Genomic DNA, 19,678 nt, shown 5'->3' with positions numbered 1-19,678 from the left:
ATGTGACCACTAGCAGCCATGACACCATTTGTCCTGGGGACAGGGCATTTCACGGCTTAACTGAAGAAGCTGTGTATTCAGAATGCATGTAGTATCGCCTGCTGGTCTGAGGTCTAGGCAACAGCAGACTTTAAATAGTATTTCCTGTGCCCAGAAAGGCCACACACCAGTTACAGAAAGTTTAGGATATATGGAGGAGGAGGAGGAAAGCACGGGAATGCAGAGCTCTATTTTATGTTTGCATCTATGTACCTATGTATGGGATGGCTTTGTGGCACTCGCAAACAGGTGCTCACTGCAGCTCTCCCCACGGTTTTCGAAACGTAACGCATTACATCACAAGGCTGCGGAGGATTTCGTCACATGGGAGATACGTGGTTCAATAGCATCCTCTTACCGTCAGACTTAAGGCCGTTTCCAAGTGTTTGCTTGTATAAAGTAAGTTGCAAAACAAGCCGGTATGGGAGCTTTTGCTAAATTTTTACTTATTTTCACAGAGGGAGTCTCAGGATTAGAATTATAAGACCACAGTGTGCAGGCATTTTCAAGATGATGGTTAGGTAATAAGAGAATTTGTTACTAAAAAAAAAAAAAAGTTGAATATTCAATAAAAGTTTTATCAGTATCATCACTATTCCTTTTTGGAATTAAAAAAAGAAAAAAGAAAAAACAAAACAAAACACAACACCTGGGGCACCTGGGTGGCTCAGTCACGAAGTCGGTGTCCAACTTCGGCTCAGGTCATGATCTCGCAGCTCATGAATTCAAGCCTCGCATCGAGCTTTGTGCTGACAGCTGTGAGCCTGGAGCCTGCTTCGGATTCTGTGTATCTATCTCTCTCTTCCCCGCCCCCGCTTATACTCTCTTTTTCTCTTTCAAAAATAAATAAACATTTAAAAAAATTAAAAAAAAAAACACCTAACACAAAACTAGAAATCAGAACAAAGCAAAACAGCATCTGGGCTGAAATAAACTGCCTTTTGCGGCCACCAAATAATTCATGTTTTTAGTAGAAAGGAAGATAGGTTAATATTTTATTTTAAAATAACTTGTACTCTGTAAATAAAAACAAACATGTTTTACTCAAAAAAAATCATGCTTTCTCTTTTGTAAAATGAAAGGTCTGGGGCTCTGGGAAGGGAAGCAGACCAGATGATAGATCCAGGGCGACAGGTGCGGAACCCTGTGTCTGTCTGGAACCTTGCAGCCCTGGTGTGCTCACCAATGATCACCTTTAGGGACCCTCTTGTCTTTCTCAGGTTTCTCCAAGAGGAGGTCAAAGCAAAGAGTGACAGAAACAGAACCTCTTCTATGCCTCTACTACCATTTCAGCCCGTGGACTCCTGGGACAGCCTGGGGAGGGGGCTTCTCCCAGGTTGGTCTTCCTTGCGGTCTCATCTGTATGTGGACACAAGGGGTGCTCACAACTGCTCAGCCCTGGGATGTACCCCTGTTCTTGGATGCCGGCTCAGCCCTGTGGCCCACCTTGTGTGGGGGCTGATGGGTGACAGTCTGCAGCCGGGACGGGAGGGCTGGGAGGGGGTGCAGGGGGGACTGAGCATCAAGCCGGGAGCTGTCTGGGAGTCTAAAGGATGAGGAACCATTCAAGATCACGATGACGGGAAAAGCCAATGTATATACTGCCTTTGCCATAAACTAGGGACAGACGCAGTTGGCTCAAAACCCAAATCCAAGACTTGGCAAGTGTGTGCTTTCTGGGGGTTGCTAAGTCAGCACTGCTTAGCCATTATAGTATGCAGACTAACTGGGGAAAAAAATTTATTTTTTATATTTATATATATTTGGACTATTACTCTGTGTCGGGCATTATGATAAGGACTTTACACACATGATCTCATTTAACGCTGACAACACTTGGAGCTGGGGACTGTTACTGTCCCAAGTTTACAGGGAAAAGTCAGCAAGGCCAGGCCTTGCCCAAGGTCACAGAGCTATCCGTAGGCCTCCCTTCCATGTCCCATGGGCTCCCCAGGCCTCCCTGCCACGTCCCACAGGCTCCAAACCTAAACTCCCCTGACAGCTTCGAAACATCAAGGCAACGGATCTGTTCCTGAGACAGCCACACACAAAACTATGAACGTGATTATAGGGTAGACTTCACTTCAACACACCCCGAGGATGTCCTCGAAGGTTCACTTAAGGATCTTCAGACTACCACTGACATCTGCAGACGTGAAGGTGGCACGAAGACCTGACCCCAAGCCGCCCTCTGGCCCTGTCGCCCAAACGCCCCTACGTCCAGCCAAGGACCACACCCGGGTGCTCCTTTCTCCTCGGTGTCTGTGACTCGTGGCTGACTCCGCGGTTTCTACCCCTTCTCCCCTGAACAAGATCCTCATCGCTCACCACAGGCATCAAGTGTCACTTCTGCCAGGAAGTTTGTTGCTTAATCTTTCAGCTACAATCAACCCTCCTTCCTTTATATGCCTCCTAAATATCACCTTCTCTTATTAAATCCCTTCCAGTCTAAACATGTAGAATGGGTGTTTTGTTTTTTGTGCTGTTGGTTTTTTTGGTTCAGGGAAAATCAATCTATTAACTAAATGGGTATAAATAAATAAATATTGTCACACAGGCAGGTGTCTTGATTCTTCCCAGTTAAATACTAACGGGTCACTCTTGACCACAAGCAAAGAGATGGGAAGGGGACAGGAGCGTAGACAGACTGCAAGCTCAGAGCACTGCGGCTTTCAAGTCAGTAGCCGCAGACCTCACTGAGATTTGATCCAGAAAACTGGCCGACAGAGGGGAACCCCTGGAGGGGTCTACACTGGCTGTGAGCAGCTACCAGAGGGAGTCATGCACACTGTGGAATCAGAAAGAAGACTCACGTACAGAGGAGTCAGAAACTGCTGAGCCCTGCGTGCCTGTCAAGGTCACTAAACCGTAAGCTTCTCAAAGCAGAGAAGTTCTGTTCAGGCCGTTTCTTGACCCTGGCACGGTGGACAGAATCTAGGTGGCGCTGGGTGTCTCCACATTCTGGGGGTCATGCCTCTGTGGGACTCCCTCCTCTTGCATGCAGGCAGGACGTGGCCCTAAGCAAGGCCACGGTGTCACTCTTGTGACCGGGTCCATTAGGACCGTCAGAGGCTCTAGGCTCTCTGGCCCCACTGTGGGCTTCGAGGAACACCACGGCCCCAGGAATCCTGCCACCAAGCTCAGTGACCCTGGGAGCGGGCGCCCACTAACACAAGCTGACGAGTGAGAACACTGCCCTGGCCAACACCTTTCCTGAGGTCTGGTGGAGATCCAGCTAAGCTATGCCCAGACTCCTGACTCACAGAAATTGTGACATACTAAATGTGTGTCCTTTTAAGGCATGTGTCTGCGGTAATTTTCCATGCAGCCCAAAGCTAATATTCCTAGAATTCCAATTTCCCTCCAAAAGCATGCTCTTTATATACTCATTAGGACCCTGCTTCTCTCTTGACTCAAGATTCTCAACATGTCTAACTTTTCCTATGTTTTGATCAGTTCAGTTAGGACGGGCCTCCCGTTTATATGTCTACACGTTCACACAGACAAAAGCGCAGAGTAGGTCTTCACCGACAGCAGGTATAAAATTTTAAACTGAAGTTGAGTTGAAGAACATTCTAGAGCACAGAATCAGTGAGTTGGCCAATCCTAGTATCCAAATAATCAAAGGACTTTCAAGTTGTTTTCACAAATCGCTTTTGAGATAGGGAATTTCTAATTAAAAATTGCTACAGTCTGGCTGTCAAACCACAGAGATGTCACACATCTCTTATTGCAATTACACGCAAGTCCCAATTAGGAAAGTATCTGCTTTTCCAGGCTTATTGAGATCTAATTGACAGGTAAGAATGTGTAAGTTTAAGCTGTGCAGACGTGATTTGACACACGTAGGTACTGCAGCATCACCACAGCCAACATTCACCACCTCACGGTTGCCTTTTTTCCTCTTTGTGACCAGGTCTACTCTCTTAGCAACTTTCAAGTAGGTAATGCCGTATTTTAAGGCGCACTCATCAGGCTGAACACTCGAGCCCTGGGACTCGCTTGTATTATAACTGCAAGTCTGTCAACATTTCCCAGCCCCTCCCCTGCAACCACCATCTACTGTTGATGAGTTAGGCTTTCTTAGATTCCAAATGTAAGTGGGATCGTACAGTACTTAGCGTTCTCTGACTTACATCACTTAGTATAATGCCCTCAAGGTCAATCCATGTTGCCAAAATGGCAGGACTCCCTTCTTTTCTGTGACTGAATAATATATATAATGCATACATATAAAACAGCATCTTTATCCACTCATCTAACAGTGGACACTTAGGTTGTTTTGCTATCTTCCCTCTTGTGAATAAGGCCACAGTGATCATGGGGATGCAGGTGTCTTTTTAAGTTAGTGTTTTCATTTCCTTAGATAAATACCCAGAAGTGAATTTGCTGGATCCTATGCTAGTTCTGTTTTTGTTTTTCTGAGGAACCTCCACACTGTTCAGAGCGGCTACACCAGTTTGCCTCCCCACCAACAGGGCAAGAGGGTTCCCCTTTGTCCACATCCTCGCCAACACCCGTTGTTTCTGGTGTTTTTGATGCTAGCCATTCTGACAGGTGTGAGGCAGAATCTCATTGTGGTTCTGATCAGTATCTCCCTGATGATCAGTGATGCTGAGCATCTTTTCATGTGTCTGTTGTCCAACTGGACGTTTTCTTTGGAAAAAATGTCTGTTTAGGTCCTCTGCTCATTTTTCATTTCAACTGTTGATTTTTTTTGGCCATTGAGTTATAGAAACTCTTTACATATGCTGGATATTAGCCCCTTATAAGATATGTGGCTTGCACATACGCCCTCCTACTCTGCAGCTTGCTTCATCATTGTGCTGATGGTTTCCTTTCCTCTACAGAAGCTTTTTAGTTTGATGTGGTCCCACTCGTTGATTTTTGCTTCTGTTGCTTGTTTTGCAAATTTATGTAGTTAAAATTGATTCCCTGTGGTGAACAAAGTTTACTTCTTCACAACTGTTGTTAATTTTCTAGATGTTCTTTCTCCCGGTGTGAACAGGAAGAAATCACGTCTGCACAGCGGGCATGGGTTCATCGATGTGAAGGGCACTTCTGCGTTAATAGATCTCCTCCGAGAAGACTGGAAAGTGCCCGTCTTTTACTCAAATGAATGACTGAGGCATTTTCATGGCTTTATGCCTCTCATTATCCAAGGGCTCTTCATCACATGACTTATGTATCCCATGTTATAACCACGTGTACATAAAATATAAACATAAAATTGACTGTACCAGTGATTAGAGAGAGTAAGATGAAGCTTTTTCCCTTATACACAATCAGCTACACAGGGATGTCTTTTCTTCCATAAACCCATGGTTTGACTAGAGAAATATATCATCTTTATTAAAATCTGAATTTTAAAGATTCATCAAGTTACTGACAGCACTGGTAAGCAAATAAAATGGCATGAGGATCTCTCTTTTTTTTTTTAAGTTAGCATAAGGATTTAATTGCATTGGAATTCATTTATTCTTCCTGGCATTTATTCCTTCTGCCAACAGCACAGAAAGTAATTGAGTATTGACCACATTCAGGATTATGTAGGTGACCTGAAGAGCAGAGTCTCAGGAGTTCAGCGCATCGCGGTCAAGGATCACACCTCTCACCTCTGCTCTCTCAGTCACACAACTATAAGGCTCCAAGAGGTCATGCTTCTTTTTTATTTCTGTACATAAATAAATTGAGAGCCCTGAGGATTAAGTGTCTTGTGCAAGGTCATCCTGCCCTTTGGTGGCAGAAAAAGAACTAGAACACAGCACCTGCTCTGCTTGAGTGTGGCTCCTGTGAGAGACCTGGTGTGGGTATCTTCCAGAATGACCATGTCTCCTGCATTCTGGAATTGAAAAAGGCCATTAAAAATGACTGTTGACTAAGACAAATTATGAATCGCCATTGGTTTGTTCTGCAAGTAGTTTGATGAGTTCCCAACCCTGTCAACCTCCCAACACCCAGTTCAGAACCACATTAAATTAACTCAGATTCGGGGCGCCTGGGTGGCGCAGTCGGTTAAGCGTCCGACTTCAGCCAGGTCACGATCTCGCGGTCCGTGAGTTCGAGCCCCGCGTCAGGCTCTGGGCTGATGGCTCGGAGCCTGGAGCCTGTTTCTGATTCTGTGTCTCCCTCTCTCTCTGCCCCTCCCCCGTTCATGCTCTGTCTCTCTCTGTCCCAAAAATAAATAAAAAACGTTGAAAAAAAAATTTAAATTAACTCAGATTCAAGAGAATTTTTCCCGCACAATTTTTATAACCCACCAGACATCTCTATTTGACTTTCTTTCTGTATTATTGGCCCCAGATGCTTGGGGAGATGCTCACCTTAAATGAATTTGAGGCAGGGGACAAGGGTTGGGAGCAAACTGACCCTGACCACTGATTTGATGTGACCCCAGTGAGTTAGCTCTGCTGGTTCCTGTCCCTGAGTATTACAATGGTACACCCTGCCTGGAAGGCCCCCACACTTGGACACCTTTCACTACTGAGTTGAAGATTCACCTCTCTTATAATCATTTTTTATGATTTACCTGCTTCCTGATAAAGCTGGCCATTCCCTTTGGACACTAAAAATCTATAATGGTATATACTTATTTTATATATTTCTTGATATATGGATTTTTTTCCTACAAAATCTCCCTACTCCATTACTTTCTGTATCCCTAGTGCTTAGTATAAAGTCTAGTGAAAACAGGTTGTCTGGATACCTGCAAAATAATAATAATAATAATAATAATAATAATAATACAAATTAAAGTTCCCAAACATTTGGTGAGGTGATCATATTTGCACAGATAGGTCTTCCCCTTCAGGATGGAAAGGAAACATATGATATGAATCACTCCTGTGTTCCAAAGATTCATTAAGAAAGCAACCACACTTTGAATTAACAATTATATTTCTATGACGTCTAGAATTTACCCCAAGGAAATAATCATGAATGAGCATACAGATAAAGCTATGAATATATTCATGAAGGTATAATTTATATTCATAAAAAGATTAGAAACAGCTTAAATTTTCATTAAAATGGAATTAATCCAATAAATCACAGTGGACCAAGACAATGGAATAATACATAACCACTAAAAATGATATTTAGAAGCATATTTAATGTTATGGAATAGAGTTCACAATTCATAGCCAAGCAAAAATGCAGATAATAAGGAAAGATGTGTGGTATGATTCAGTAAACAAATACATCCATTCCTTGCCTAGGACATTCCTGAAAACCCTGCTACAAAGTGAAAAGCCATAAAAAGAAAACTTAATTTTATTCATTTTAATGAGCTAAAATTATATCTTCTTCCAATCCAAGGTATACAAATAATTTTCACCTATAGAAAAACGTATCAATTAAAGGATCCAAACAAGTTTATGTTTGTCATAAATACTACAAAGTAAACCAACAAAATTGTGCCATAAAATGTAAGTGACACAGCTTGCTACATTCAACAATGTGGCCTTGCTATGAGGGTGTGAGGGCACGCTTCTGTGGAAGGCGAGAGAATGTCAGAGAACCAAGCATCTGATATGCAACGTTTGGGCTCCCAGTTCTCCAGCACCTAAGATGCACTTAAATTACAGCAAGAGAAACATGTTCAGGGCAAAATGAAGGACCAACACGTGTCAAGAACACGGTCACACAGCAAGGTGAAGGGTCACAGCAAAGTGACCTCGGCACCCCTCCCTTCTCAGGATGCCCCAGCAAAGCTGTGCAGGCTCGCCGAGACGTGGCATGTGGGTCAGATCTGATCCACAAGCCACTGTCTGACCGTTACCGCTCCGAGTGAACCGACGTGTTAGTCCAAACTCTGATGTTGAAATATCACTTCCCTTAGTGTTTTGGGGGTGAAAAAGCAGTTGCGTGATTTTTTTTTAGAAGCTGTCAGAAAGAGATGCCACATTTCAAGAGCCACGGTGGTGGATGGTTGTTAATCAGAGTGTCGAAGGAAGAAGTCTGTGAATGCACACAGAGGAGAAGCCTGCACATACCGGGTCCCGGGGGCAGTCAGATGATGGATGGTTTCTGTTTTCATTTCCCCTAGTTATATTTTATTGTTCTCTTTTGTAATAAGGCCAAAATAAAATGATGAGAAAAATAAAAAAAAAAAACAGCATTTATATACGACAGATCTAAATTGATGGATGCTTCTAAAGAGTAATATTGATTTTTTACAAAAAGCATATTTTATTTTAGTCCTTCTACAGTTCTCTAAAAATCTTTATTCTATATGGAATTTCCTTTGCTCTTCTCTTTTTGGATTGGGGGTAAAGCCCCAGAATGGCAGTCATCCACTCTGACCCTTTCCTTAGGAACTTATCAGCAGCAGAGGCTTTGCATGACCTTTTGGCCTCACGTCTCCATAAATATCTGACAAGGAAACATGATTCCATCCACGTGAAAATGATGCTCTGACGACTTTCACGGCGCACGGAATTTAGGGTCTCACAGAGAAGCGAATCAGTGCTACTGTCCAGGCATCTCGGTGAGCATGATGTCCGCACTCTCCCTGCGGCATCTGGGGCACAGATCTATCACGGTGTTGCTTTTCTTGTTCCACATTCTCTGCCACGAGCTACAAAGTGTGCCTGCTTCTACCTGCTCCATGAGCTAGCACTCTGACTTGCAGCTGGCACCTTGCCTTCCGGAACCCATGTACTTACTGAAGACGGAGGGGTTTGGACCACGTGATCTTTAAGGTCCCCCCCTCCCCCATCCTCAATACCATGACCAAATTATGTGTGTCTGTATCACACCACAGCTGCTTCTGTGTGATTCAGGAACATATCAGAGCCTGGTGTTGTAGTCAGAGGCCTCCAGATTCAGGTCTGATCTCTCACAGGTCATGTAAGACTGAGCTGGCAACTTTACTGACGTATTTATGATGGCAAATAAGAAGTAAACAGAGAGGAGCAAATCAAATAGATGGGCATTCCGACCACAATACAGCAGACAGCACCCAGTCGTGGCTGCTACAATTATCATTGCTGTAGAAGGAAGGAGTCACGGAAAATATTTAATAGAAGTTTTCTAATGAAGAAATTAAAGAAATACAGAGAATTTTTAAGTTAGAAAATTAAGAGCAAGGGAGTTACTTCTCTGCTCTTGTCAGCAGCCTGAATATTTGGTGTAAATTCTTAGTTTTAATTGAGCTGAATCACTGTTTTAAAAAATAAAAGTGGGCGCCTAGGTGGCTCAGTCGGGTCAGCCTCCGACACCAGCTTAGGTCATGATCTCATGGTCTGTGGGTTCGAGCCCCGCGTCGGGCTCTGTGCTGACAGCTCAGGGACTGGAGCCTGCTTCAGATTCTGTGTCTCCCTCCCTCTCTCTGCTCCTCCCCTGCTTTCTCTCTCTCTCTCTGCCAAAAATAAACAAACATCATAAATAAATAAATAAATAAATAAATAAATAAAAGTAAAAACAACTACTTCAGAAAATAAATCCAAAGACACTTATCGTATGTTTTATGTGTTTACAGATGTTGCTCTATTCCTGTTTACATGAGCGTGTGTGTGTGTGTGTGTGTGTGTGTGTGTGTGCATGTTCAGCACGCTGACATTTGGGGAAAGAACAGTTCACTTTTAATCTACTCTCTTACATAAATTAAAACATAATTCAGAAATGCACTCTCCATAAATGTAAAAACACACGTAACTCATGTGGAGTGGGAAGTGACAAGCAGGGCTATCATGCTGGGGCACCACAGCCTAGTACGTGACTTTGTCTCCCATACTTGAGAGCTGGCTGCTGACTGACGGGTTCCCAGCTGGTTTCCAAACCAGAAGTTGTACTTATAAGTTGCTGCCCTAAACGGGAAGTTGTACTGATAAGCACGCGCCCCAAACGGGAAGCTGTACTGATGAGTAGCCGCCCGAACCGGAAGTTGCGCTGATGAGTATCTGCCCCGAACGGGAAGTTGTACTGACTGGTGAGTACCCGCCCCAAACCGGAAGCTGTGCTGATGAGTGCCTGCCCCGAACCGGAAGTTGCTCTGATTAGTATCTGGCCCACAGTCCAAGGTCAGAGCAGCCTCTCAGTCTCACACAAAGGTATTAACAAATCATCGCAAGTTTCCCGCTTGGAATCACATCCATGTCTCTCCAGCCTCATCTTTGAACAGAATCCTTTCTCCCTCGCTGGGGATTCTACAGCACGTCTATCTTAATTTCGCATGCGGTATACATCCCAGCTCAGTACAAACAGCTTCTGAGTGGCCACCTTCACACCGGCTGGAGAACCTGGATTAAATTCACATGCAGACCGATGCCTTTGTGCAGCGGACTCCAGCGTCCACGCAAAGCTAGGATGCCTCCGGAAAGGATGGCGGAGCCACGGCGAGGCTGCGAGGCCAGCACGTCACCGCTCTCCCGCGCCACCTGCCCGCTTCCGTCCGCGCTTGCATCCACCCGTGGTGGCTGGATGGGCCGGTCCTCCGCCTCAGGCGTAAACCTAGGTAAGTGGCACCAGGTATACTTAAAGCCAGAAGACCAGTCGAGCAAGATCAAGATGGGAGACCGTCCAGGACCCTGTGTGTCGCCACAAGCTGCGGCGCAGTGTGACACGGGAGCCCCTGATCAGTGCCTCACGCTCCCCAAGCAAGCACTGGGCAGGTTGGTGACTGCACAATCCAGGGAGCTTCCTGTTGCTGCCTGTTAGTCCTCGCCCGATTCCTCGGAACCGGAGTCAATCAGGATTTGGCGTTAGGGTGAAGTCCTGTCTCTAAACTCACCCAACTGTACCATCCAGCCTGGCAAGTCCCTTCCACGCATGCGCTGCCCCCCTCCCCCGGCCCCCGCAGCTCTCCGGAGCTGTCATCTACTCATTCTTATCATAAGGGCTGGCCCTGAGTAGGAATCCAGAAGCAGAACCAAGGTCACTTCCCAGGGGCCAGGTGGATTTTGTCAGAGACAAAACCTGTAGCACTGAAACGTTGATAAACTGTGATTGTTCCTTCCAGGTTTCCCTGGAAAGAGCAAGAGAGCTGTTCTTTTTACCTTTTCATGGTCCTAAATCTCCACGAGAAATTGACAAAAATGATGTATCCTTTTGTCCCTAAGGAATTTACAGACACTTCCAAAAGTTCTGCATATAGTTGTGGGCTTGTGACAGGCCTATGGCTCCTGGTCTGTCTTTAAGAGATGCAGGGAAAAAAATCTGCAGGGTGACATGGAAAGTCGCCCCCCCCCCCCCAAACCTGAGTCCCACAGACCCCTCAGACCTCAACACCATGCTTCCCAAGCCTTGTCTTCTTCTGGGGTCCAGCTCATCATTTATTTCAGACACTTTTCCCACATCCAGTGCTCATCATTTGATGACTCCTTCCCACAGTGACATTATTTACTTCTTCTCCGACACTACTATAACACAAAGTTTAAAATGTTTTGGGATTTATACGATGCGCATGCCTTTCTTTCTCCACTAGACGTCATTGGTCTGAAGCCCTCGTCACCTGGCTCACCTCCCTCACACATCAGACACTCTCCATATATTGATCTACGTGAACTTAGCGCTTCAATGGCAAAACCTGGGAGGAAATGCTAATTGCACACATATGATACATCTTACATTGTATCTTAAACTGGGGTGTTTCAGTAGCATCTGTCATCACATTAACTTTCCTTTTTTCACCTTGCAATACCTAAGTAACTATTTTAGAATTTGGGAAAAATGGAGAATACCAACATCATTATAATTTCATTGTTCAAGAGCAGTAAGAAGCGTGTCTGTTGGAAGAGCCATCTTAGGTCAGCTTTCTGTATATAAACCACTCAAATTTGTCAGCAGCAACGTGGAATCCACGTCAACGCTCTGGAACATTCCTCAATGTTGGTTTAGTTTGTCCCTCTAAGGACTGCTCTTAATTATATTCCCAAGAATTCCCACCGAATCATCCCCACAAAGACTCAAAATAAAATTCACATTTTGCTCAGGAGTCCTGAGCAATTTCTCAAGGCGAATCGTGACCCCGTTCTCCCTTCCTTCCAGTCGCCTCCCACCGTACACCTCTCCCAGTTCAAGCGCTCATGACGACAATGCTGAAGGGCTGGTACGAGGTCCACCCGAATGTGAAGGTTCTCTGCTTCTCTCTCCAGGCTTTAACAGAATCAGGATAATGCACCTGGGAAGTACCTACTCTGTACAATTCCCTGTGCTTTGCTCAGCGAGTCAGCGGTGTGTTAGCCTGACCGCGAGTTCACAAATCTCCTCTGTGCTCCTACTACCTGCCAGGCACTAACGCACACACTGCAGGTACAGTGACGTACCCATCGGCTGTGGGCTCTTAGTTTCCAACTGGGATGAGAAACTCATTGCAGACAGACAAGAAAGGTTTCTACAGCTATGTCTCACAAGACTCCTAAAATGTGAAAGACAAAAAAAGAGCCCTCCCTCTCTCTTCTGTTCTCTCCTTACCCCAAAGTCCCTCTTTGCCTTCTGAGTCAAAGAAGCCTGGATAGAAATCATTCATGTGCAAAGTCTGACTGCATGTGAGAACCACTTTTCGCAAGACCACGTTGATTATCGTTATCGCTACAATGCCACTACTGGTGTGCTTGTAACTATTACGACTATCGTTTTAACTCTTACGTTTTCTTTAGATGCATAGCCGGGCACGTCCCCGACACCTAGGATAATAATGCCTGGCAGACACCAATGCAAACCACAGAAATGGAATCAACAACTGAACAAAGAAGTAAGCAGCAAAATACAGCACACACCTCCCTGAGTCCCCACTCTGCACCAGGCACTATGCTCAACACTGTCATTTTCAGAACGGCCTTGAGATGAGGGTACCGTCTTACCCACTCTATACATGAGGACTTCAGACTCTGTGACGTTACATGATTTGTTCAAGGTCTGCAGGTTCTAAGGGGAGACAGCAAGATTTGCACAAAAATCTGTTTAGTTCTAGTTCTGTCTTCTTAATGTATGGTCTTTTTTAACCTCTTCACACATTTTCATTTGTACATTTCTCACTTGTTCATTTAATTGATAACTCTTTACTCCGGTAGCAGGTAATCTGCCAAAATTAACCACCGCGGACTTTGCAAAGATGTGGGGGAGGAACGTGAGTGGGCATAACGGGACGTGGCTCATCCCTCAACACAATTTTGAAAGACTGGTTCCCATCTGCCTTGTTCGCGTCATGTCTAATAATAAAACACAGAGTTTCGCTAAACAGCAGGTCAATGATGCACAGCGTCATGGAAACCAACTTGTGCGTATGCAGAGCACCCAGAAAATAGCAGCCAGCCTCTGAAGGCAGACTTCACTGTGCAGGCATACACACATGTGCAGACACACAACTGTAAGACGTGGAGCGTTTCCGGGTGAGAACTCGTGCCCACGGGGTTGAGTGCTACTGAAAGCCCACGCTCCGAATTAACAACAGATGCTGGGACAGGGGCTCCTGGTTCCTGCCGACTCCCTTTCTACCAGACTCAGAGCCTCGATCTCTCCCCAGAAACTCAGTAACCTTAGATAGAAGGCAGGAGTCCACATAGTAGACATGTATTTCAAAAACTATGCTTTAGAGCAAAAGCAGTGATTTTGTATCTTATTAGTCGATAAAGTCTTGACAATGAATAACATATGCACTGAGGTGCCACACTGTGTGTCCACCTTTCCATACATTTCTAGCCTGACAGATGTGTTCTGACAAGTGTGACTTCTCCCGACCAAAGTCACCTTGCACGTACATCCAAGTAGCTGGTTCCCAGCCCTGTGCATCCGGCATCCCGGCCCACACACCGCCGCCCATGTTGAGGAGACGGCCCACATAATTTATAAACTGTAAAACCACCCTTGCTCCCCAGGGGAAGGCTTTGTATGAGGGTCCGCTGTGAACGGAGCTCAGAGGGGACGATGGCCTGTCTAAGGGAGAAACGGGGAAAGTCCATCATCTGTGGCATGTTTACTGGTGAGGCCGTTCCTGAAAACTCTCCCCAACCCAGGAACACATGGATTTTAAGATCTGCAAGTCCTTCCACACATGTCATTTCACGTGAGCCCCTCAACAACCCCACCAAGAAAGAACTTCGGCTCATTTCTTTTCAGAAAAAGTTGTCCTAGACCCAGCTTGCTTTTGTGCTTCCCAGACCGCTGCCGGCCTTGCCACGGCGACCTCATCCTGGGCAAGCACCCTGCCCGCGTCTGTGGGCCCTCAAAGCACGGGGCTGATGTCCAGACCCACAGCGAGCCCTGGGCCATCGGATGGGAGGCTGGGGGGGAGGGGGGGGGACGGGGGACGCACGCTAACTGCATGTCGGACATTCCCCTCCGAGGCTGGCACACGGAGGCCGATGCTGCAAAATCCCCAGGCATTTATGATTCATGCGTAGCTAATGAGATGCAACAATCAGAGAGGAAAGCGAAATTAGGAATACGTATCACTAATCATAACGAGGGCTTTCGGAGAAAATGGTTTCTCCTTTCTGTCAGCCACTTAAAAAGATGCGTGCTATCTAAAACCCAGTCACGTGTATGAGCTAGAACACGGGTGTGTGCAAGAGAGGTCGCCGGCCTGACCTCGGGCTCACGTCCCCTCCTTTGGAGACGCTGCGGACGGACAGGCTGGGTGACAGCCTGCCCAGCAGGAAGTGAGTCGGAGGCCCCAGAAGTTGAGGCCTGGTTGTATCGAGGGTCAGGGCCCCTCGCAGGCCGACAGCAGGGCCGCACTGCAGAAGGGCGCATCTACACGGGCTGTTGGCCCACGAAGCTCTCCCAGCCCGCAGGCGCAAGGCACACGGATGCCTGCTCGTCCGTGGGCCGTGGTGGTACCCGCCAACCCAGAACGAGCCTCCCCCAGCATCCCCGCCATGTTTGCCAGGGGCTAGCCGAAAGCACGCGGTTAGCCACTAGGGGAAGACGAGTAATACGTGCAGATAATATAGCCTCTGTGTGGACACGTCGTTATTGGGACCAGGAGTCACTCAGCCTCTCATTCCTGGAGCTCCAGGAGCCGCAAGGGCTCTCTCAGGGACACAGGTCTCGAGGCAGACCAACCCAAGACACCGCGTGTGGGGTATTTCATGCCCACATCATGAGAGCACGGACGAGACGCAGATTTGACAACAAACTCTTCCTTTCCAACAGGCAACATCCCAACGTGGAAGATGAACGGCGGACCCTGTCCTCATGTGAAATTTCTCTCGTCAGCCCTTCTCCAGAACTGAAGACGACCTATTTTCAATTCCAGGGGGCTCCAGTCGGCTCGTCCTCTACGTCGGACTGCACATATCCCATCTGTACTTTCTCTTCCGAATATGCTTCAAAATGCAGCCAATAGTCATGAGTTTAGCAACAAGAAAATAGACAGTACTTTACCTAAACATACTAAATCTGCAACCTGATATTTAAATTGGTCGGTGACCAGAAAGATAGAGCATTTACTTATTCCTTGAGCACATTAATGAGGTAAAATTGCTTCAGCGCCAGCTGAATGCCTGAATCTCAGATATTGAATAATCTAAAAAAAATAGAAATGTGCAAATTAGGGTTCATTTGTGCATTTTATATCATTCTGCATAAATGCATAATTGTGACCGAGTCTCAGACACCAGATGGTCTATGTAACTCATCCCCACGTTCACTCTATTTTATCATATTTAGTAGCTGTGGCTTCACCTCTGATTCTAAGCGCGGCTGACAAAACTGCCTCTGCTGGTAATGAGACCAGATATCGGAGTGGTCAGTTTTATGCATTTGGCTCAGACACACACAACTGTGAAGTGCACCCCCGGCTGTGGAGATGAGAACGACACGGCCCCTCTGCTCGTGGTGCCCCGTCACAGGCCCAAGGCACATCAGGCTCTGACAGGCATCCGCGGAGAAGGACCTTGTATGGAGCATAAGACGAGGCACGACAGAGGGTGTCTGATGGGAAGGACGCGGGGCTTATCGCAGATGGCGCTGGGGCTGACCTTCAAGTCTGCTCCTGGACTTCTCTGTCTTTAAGAAAAAGTATCACGTGTCCCCTCTCCCCCCATCCACGCAAGCCCTAACCTCTGCTAAGATAACAAACGTAGGCCACTCCTCGTGCCTTTCTCCATGTTGACCTCACACGTGCTCACGCACACACATATACACACGTACAGATATGTATAGGCACACGTGCCCACACACACAGACACACTCACACGCACATGTGCATGCTCCCCACACACCACTCTCCTTCCTCTGCCCACTGCACTGCAGAAACTCCTTCCACGTCCAGAATGAACTCACGGGGCCCTATGTCCCCAGGTAGGGACCCAAAAATGGGTATGTGTTACCTGCCACAAACATGGGTGGAAAGGCACACTGTGGCATGTTTGAAAGAGTCTGCATGTGGAGTGCTGATGAGGGATTCTGACAGCATCTGAAGCAGGAGACAGTGCAGTCTGACACGGGCTTTGGGAGCAGATGTTCACAGCTGGCTATAAACGCTGAGAGGGGAGTCTGGGTTCTCTGAGCGCTTGGAGACCCAGTGAGGGGACAGCAGAGACGCTGCTTCCTCCTTCACACCGTCCCCACCAAGAGAACGTGCTCCAAGTGAATCTGTGTCCATCTAGAAACCAAAAGGATCCTACATTTCTGCAAATACTTCCAACAAAAGCATGGTTGGTTGCATAAACACCTGCGGAGACAGTCACAAGTGTAGGAGAACTGTGGCTGAACAAGAGGAAACTTCCTGAACGCGGCAGGAACCCCTTGGCAGACAGTAGGCAGCGTTCCCAGTCAGGGTGCCTGGGCCACAGGACCCCCTCTGAGCGCTCGTCTGCTCTCACCTGGGTGATCAGTCCCCCCAGCACGACCCTGTGCACGGAGACAAGGGCTCTACTACTGGGGTTTGGGTTTGTCACCTTCTCCTGGCAATCCCCACACAGCAGTGAATTTAAATGACATTTCCTGTCTTTAGATACGCCGTCTGTCCTTTCATCGTTTTGTTGTACTAGGTAGTTATTTTATCAAGACTTCTGTTCCTTTTCAAAACCTGATTAGTAATTGAAACACAGCCAGTATCTGTACAAGCCCACCCTTCTATCCTGTGTTCCCATCCCCTTGAGCTTTCTTTATGTGGGTTAAAATCGTTTTTTGTATGCTTGTTTATCTAAAGTGGGTTTTTTCGTTTTTAGGAAAGGGGGAGTCCCATGTGGTCAACGATTCTGTAGATAATTTGTGATTTTGATCCCACTGCGGCTCTCAGGTTCTGACAGAACCGTAACTGATTTGGGAACGATTTTCACATCTATTTCACCAAGTGGCCTTCTGTGGCACACAGGCGCGGGGGCTCAGATCTCACGTCCACGCCTGGAGTGTGCATTCCTTGCTGGTAACTTTATACTCTTCCCATGACCCTGGAACCGTGCTGGGCTTCCGCTATGCCTTCTAGGTCAGGGTTCTCTAGTCTTCTCTCACACGGGGAAACCTGTTGAGATTCTGCAGTTTCACTCCGGGGCAGGGTCCCAGCACCTGCACCCCACACCTGCCAGGCTGTTCTGCCTCCACCCATCCCAGCACCCCCTTTGGGTTTTATTTCTCAGGGGCTACTGCGGCTTGAGTCTTGCCTCTCCTCTGGTTTAAAAGTGTTTCTTATCTGGGGCCCAGAGCTTTGCCTTCCTCCACTCAAGCTCAGGTGCACACCCAAAGCAGCTCTGACCTGCTGCACAGTTTGGTGTGTTTACGACACAACGAGAAGAGCTCCTGCCACCCTCCATCCTAACCTGGCGAGACCAACAGTTTTCCTTCTTGTATCCTCAACAGTATGTTCCGATTTGTACTAAAACACTAACCATTCGAAGGTCCCAGAACACAGATCGGCTGGAATGGAATTCTGTTTTCTCTCAAAAACCAGTTGAATTCTTCGGTTCCTAAGCAACGCTAATTTTTTCTCCAGTGCCTGGCACATGTTCAGAACTTACTAAATGCTGGTTTTCTTCCACAAATCTCCAAGAATAGCAATCAGAAAAGACCATTTTTACCCAAAGCATACAATTAAAGAGGTCTGATCTGCACACAATACAGGGCAGCAGCTACAGGTGAGGTGCTGACGCATTCGGCTTCCGTGAGCCCAGAGGTGGGGCCAAAACATTTCTTTTCAAACCTACGATGCCCAGGCCTTGAAAAGCAGCCTTCCTATTTTTCTCCAATTGTTGAGAGATCCTAAAATCTTAGGAAGATATCTACTCAATTACGGCGCAAAAACAGAATGGAAGTTTTACGGTGTTTGGAGTCATTTGGGAGGCAAATCTTCAACACTTACATTAAAAAATCAAGAACAGGGGCGCCTGGGTGGCTCAGTTGGTTGAGCGTCCGAATTCAGCTCAGGTCATGATCTCACAGCTCGTGAGTTCGAGCCCCACGTCGGGCTCTGTGCTGACAGCTCAAAGCCTGGAGCCTGCATCGGATTCTGTGTCTCCCTCTCTCTCTGCCCCTAACCCACTCGCATTCTGTCTGTCTCTCTCAAAAATAAAATAAACAGTTAAAAATAAATAAATAAACAAATAAAAAATCAAGAACAGAATGCTAGTAAATCCAGGAAACATTTTCCACTTTTTCTTTGTCATGAGTGAGGAAGAGAAGAGGTAGCTTGGGTTCTGATGAGGGAGCCTGTGGTGGGCTGAGGACAAAGTACAAGCTAGCCCCACCACCCCCACAGGTGGGATATGTGTGACATTCCTCAGGCTCTCCTGGCTGCCCAAGGACAAAAGAGAGGAAAGAAAACAAAGGATTAACCGACAGAGATCACAGTCATGCAGGACATGGGTCTCCATAGTTTACAAATATCTTAGTAAATTACAAGAAAAAGGCAATCTTATCAATAACCTAATCTCCAGAAACCTACAGACTCAGTTTCCTGGAGCCCCAACATCACCCTCCATAGTGATGTGGAAACAAAGGCAGAAGGAAATGGCAGATAAAACTAAATGTCCTTATAACCTGCAGCCCATTGATAGATACTTGGGGCCAGCAGAGCAAAATGTTTCTCCAGGAACTTAGCATGTCTTAATGCTAATCTCTGCTGGAGGGAAAACAACCTTAGCTTGACAATAACTAGGCATCTGGGATCCTGGGAGTCTTCTATAATGTGTGAAAATCTCATTGCAAACTTCCCCTGGACTTTATTTCCATTAGTATATAACCAGCCTCTCTTCAGCGTCCCAGGGCAGCTCTTCCTGCCCACAGGTCCTGTCCCTGTGCTTTAATAAAATCACCTTGTTGCATCACAAATGTCTTCAAGAATTCTTTCTCTGGACCCCATCACCCCACCATCACCCCAAAACCTCATCAGGTTCCTTCTATTCGTAGTGAAATATAATAGTCTGTATGTCTGTCCAAAATTCTAAAAGCAGTATGCAATTTGTGTCCTGAAATGATCAAAGTAGAAAACAAAACAGATTTTAAAAGAAAGTCTCTTATTTTGTGGGTTTTTTTTTTTTTTGAACTTGAATTTTGCTCTGGGACCAGAATTTTTATAAACAACATTTTCCAAATAATCTACTATATATCGATGCCTCCATAAATGGTCTACTTTGGCTCTTAGGGCAAGTATCGCTAAAAGTCTTCCAGGCTAAAACCCATCCAAACGTTTTTGTAGCATTATTCCTTTGCACCAAATTTATATTAAGTAGCTCAATTTATTCCTTAGTTTTAATTG

The 19,678-nt window shown here is 46.2% G+C and overlaps 1 protein-coding gene across 9 annotated transcripts in view; it reads right to left on the bottom strand.

Annotated features, from left to right (window-relative positions):
• DLGAP2 (DLG associated protein 2) overlaps nt 1-19,678 on the bottom strand; it is a 786,545-nt gene that overhangs the window by 322,702 nt on the left and 444,165 nt on the right. The gene's annotated exons all lie outside the window — the stretch shown is intronic.

Source organism: Panthera pardus, unplaced genomic scaffold (genome assembly GCF_024362965.1).
Source record: "Panthera pardus isolate Hobbes unplaced genomic scaffold, ASM2436296v1 HiC_scaffold_13, whole genome shotgun sequence".
Lineage (NCBI taxonomy): Eukaryota > Metazoa > Chordata > Mammalia > Carnivora > Felidae > Panthera > Panthera pardus.
This window is presented reverse-complemented; position numbering and strand designations above follow the sequence as displayed.